Raw genomic sequence first — 4,392 nt, 5'->3', positions numbered from 1 at the left:
GGGTTTCCGTGTTGTATTAGATCGCACCTTTGCTGCAACATTAAGACAGGTGAGTATATTGGCTGCCACAAGGTAATGGTCCGAATCGATATTCGCTCCTCGGATTGATCGGACGTCTAAAATACTGGATGAATGCCTTCCGTCTATCACAACATGATCAATTTGATTTCTCGTTGCTTGTTCAGGAGAAATTCAGGTGGCCTTGTGTATATCGAGATGCTTGAATCTGGTGCTGCTAACTACCATTTTTTTTGCTGCCGCGAAGTCAATCAACCTCATGCCGTTGCCTGATGTTTATTCATGAAGGCTGAATTTTCCGTCGGTGGGGCCAAAGATATTTTCCCTTCCGATTTTTGCATTAAAATCTCCTATCAGAATTTTAATGTCATGGCCAGGGCAACGGTCATATGCTGTTTCTAGGCACTTGGAAATATGTCTTTGGTCTGTTCATCTCTATCTTCGGTCGGAGCATGGGCGCAAATTAGACTGATGTAAAAGAACCTCGCTTTTATACGGATTATAGCAATTCGCTCATCTACTGGAGTGAATCTGGAGACAAGGTCTTTTATTCTCCTGTTAACCATAAATCCGCAGCCAAATGTCATGTCTCGTTTCATGACAGCTATAATACAGGGCATAATCGTCTGACTTACTTACGCATGTCCCTTTCCATCGCATTTCCTCTAAGGCAATAATATCGGCTTTGTACTTGTTGAGTATATCCGCCAAAGCGAACACTGCGCCTGTTCTGTACAACGTGCGCACATTCCAAGTGCAGATTCGCAGATCGTGGTCCTTTATACGTTTGCGGGGGTCGTCAACATTAGGGGAATTTGGTTTTCTTTTTCATAGTAGGTTGGGTTTTCCGAGAGTGGGCAACTAACCCGACGCCTCAACCCATTTTTTTATAGTTCTTATGGGTGAACTCGCGGCACATATTAGCTCACTATTTCATCGGGTGATGAGAATAGCACCCCAGGTGGCACCGCGTGGAGGTCAGTGTCCACAATTGAGATGAAAGAGGGACCAAAATAAGCCTGGACTTCGCCATGTTAAAGCCAACAGATCCGTTGCTTGGTATCTATCATCCCCCACGTGGATTTATTAAAGAATATTTTTTCAATGACGTTTATTTTATTTAAATTATTCTTATTAATTATATATAACCGTTATTTATGTAGTATTAATATTTCTTACCATACAACCTTTCATATTAATTAAATAATATTAAAAAACCTCTCGAACAATTTCCATACAAAGTTGTAAAAATACAAGACAATAATACAGCTATTTAGTTGTGTTGCATGCCACATGATAGTTAAATACTTACCCAGATAGATGCGGTAACTGACAATGAGAATGCATACTAACTATCATCAGCTGGCAATCGCATCGCGAATGCAATGCAACCAAGTAACCCCTTCATCGAATCCCCCAGCCGCAGTCATTACTGACGCTGCTGCTGCTGTCGTTATTGTTGCTGCCGCTACAAAATATGATTATTGTATTAACAGCAAAATTGAATTAACATCGAAATTGGCAGTTGCACTGCCACTGATTATTTTAATTTCCGTCAATATAAATTAATTGTAAACAACACGCAGTCATATCGAGTTGCCGCTCATTTCAGTTCTGTGCTGTCGGTTATTGTTTAACGCTTCAGCGCACGTTTTTCCACTGTGGTAAGCAATAATTTTTGAAGAGATCGCACGGGGGGTTTGGAAAAAAAATATAAAATATTATGGAAAATATTTTGAAGGGTTCCGAATTCTTATATTCTAAGGTCGAAAGTCTAGGAGGGTGGGTTCCATATTCCAGGGCCAGTTCTTCAATAGAACTATTTATTTTCTTCTATTGTTTTTAAAGGATATCCGCTTGCTATTATTTCCATTAATCATATAAGCATTAATCATATAAGCATAAGTGCTGCAAGCACACTTTCTTTAACCACTGTTAAATGTTATAGCTTCTGATGTTAACTACAGTCGTTGGCATTATCGTAATGTAGGGTGTTTGTGTACGTATAGGCATGTGTGTATGTACGTACATGTATGTATGTACCCATCGTTCACATTTAATATTAAAAATCATGTTTTAAGTTATTTTGTTAAAAAATGCAATGTATTTTTCCAAACAGTTTTCATATTGTTGTTGTAGTTGTTGGTGTTATTCTTATTAAGCCGACAATTACGTTCAGCGAGAATTTTTAAAATTTCATAATATTTATTATTCACGAGATCTATTTAATGGCTTATTTTTTTACGAAGAGAATGATGATGACGATGTTGTTGTCGATGATGATAAGACTTAAATAATTGGCAAGATGAAACGTTAATTTATGAACGGGGTTTAATGTATTAATAAATGTTATTTTAAATTGGATCAGGTCAGCTGTTTTTTATGGTAAATATATAAAAAATAGCAAACCCGGCAAACGTTGTTTTACCCTATCAGAATTGCATCAATTTAGGTTTTGTAAAAATTAACGAATTCATGACAAAGTAACAGAAGAAAGTGTTAACAAATACCCTATAAATTCCCTTTAATTCGGTATTTCATTTGGGGTAAATAAGTTCTCTGTAAACTGTCTGTATAGTACTTTATGGTATATGTCCCACATAATGGAAGGTCCAGCCGTTCCTTCAAAATATGTTTTTCAAGATTTTCGCGTATATTTCTCAAATTTTTCTTTTATAAAAACTCTGAGACAAATCGATCCCGCCGTTCTCAATTGATGTGTTGGTATACATTGTTTACATCACTTGTATAATCTTTTTTACGTTTGACTCCCACGAGATTTTCACGAAAACAGGTCATGTATGAATTGGTGTCGGAATACTTAACGTCGATTAAGCACCCAATCTCTAATGGGACAAAACGCAAGAAACTATATAGAAACATTCCTCACGCCCCATAGAGCATATATATAAAATTTGGTCAAAATCGGTGCAGTAGTTCCTGAGTTACGGTGTAAAAACACAAAAAACTAAATATTGCGCCATCTGTCTGATGAACATAAAAGTACACAGAAACACTCCTCATGACCCATAGTGCCTGTACATACAATTTGGTCAAAATGCAGTAGTTTCTGAGTTTAGCGATCACGAACATACACGTAATTTGTATACCCTACACAACTATGTTGACAGGGTATTAAAGCTTTGTGCAGCCCCAAAAGTTTGTAACGCCTAGACCCACCTTTAAGTATAACGATCGTCATATCTCGACTAGCTGAGTAAATCTAGACATGTGTGTCCGTCCGTCCGTCTGTCCATTAAAATTTGTAAACACAATACAGGCCACAGTTATGGACCAATCTTCACGAAATTTTGTATGTAGAAAGGATTTGGCCCAATGAAGACCCCTATTGTATTTGGTAAATATCGGTTAATATTTAGGGGATGAAATGGACAAAATACTTGATTTTTGCCGGTTTTTCTGGTCGCAATTATGGCCTAAACACCTCGAATTTCTAAATGGAGAAAGGGATTGGGCCAAAGAATTAGCATGCCTGTTTTGATAAAGATCGATCAATATTTAGCGGGTCAAATGGACCCTTACTTTTATGTGAAAAATTACAATATTTGTATTCTATAGCCTATGAAGGACATAGACCCGAGAAATTGATAGTATATATAAGTATTGTGATTGACCTTTAAATTGATACCAATTATATTGTCGTATGTACTCGGCTGTGGGAGTTACACGTAAATATTTACAGGAGCTTACGTATTCAGATATTATTTAATAAACCATTACCACACTAGAGGGCGGAAATATAGCGCGGATCGCTTTGAAATGTTCCAGTTATTGTCAAGAACAACGCCTATAACTTTCGGGGATAATCAGATAACAAAATTGAGATGAAGTGGACCGAAAACTTAATGTGTTGTGTTTTTTTTCAAGTCGATCTATAGGACGCAATTGAAAGCCGAACATCACAACACATGTTCGAATATGGGAATATAGACAAGTAATTAGAAGGGTTGTTCTGAATATTGGTAATATTCGGAAACAATATCAGTGTAAGGAATAGGTGCGGCTGACCTCTAATCGCAAGAGGGTGCAACTATCACAAAATATTACCCAAGCTCGGAATTAAAATACGCAGAAAGATAGAGGTTTGTGGTAGTTGTGTAGGGTATCGTATGGTCAGCCCCGTCCGACTATGGTCTGCTTTGAGAAAATATTCTTTTAAAAATCCACGCCTTATGTGATCCCTGAGAAATTGTTCAATGGTCTGCTTTGAGAAAATATTATTTTAAAAATTCAAGCCTTGTTGTGGTCGCTGAAGAAATATTCTTTAAAAAATCCACGCCTCGTTTTTGTCGCTGAAAAAATATTCTTTAAAAAATCAATGTCTTGTTGTGGTCCCCGAAAAAATATTCTTAA

Source organism: Musca vetustissima, unplaced genomic scaffold (genome assembly GCF_032173495.1).
Source record: "Musca vetustissima isolate MV318-11 ecotype Yass unplaced genomic scaffold, APGP_CSIRO_Mvet_v1 utg102062, whole genome shotgun sequence".
Classification (NCBI taxonomy): domain Eukaryota; kingdom Metazoa; phylum Arthropoda; class Insecta; order Diptera; family Muscidae; genus Musca; species Musca vetustissima.
The sequence above is the reverse complement of the archived record's forward strand: the minus strand, read 5'-3'. Positions refer to the sequence as shown.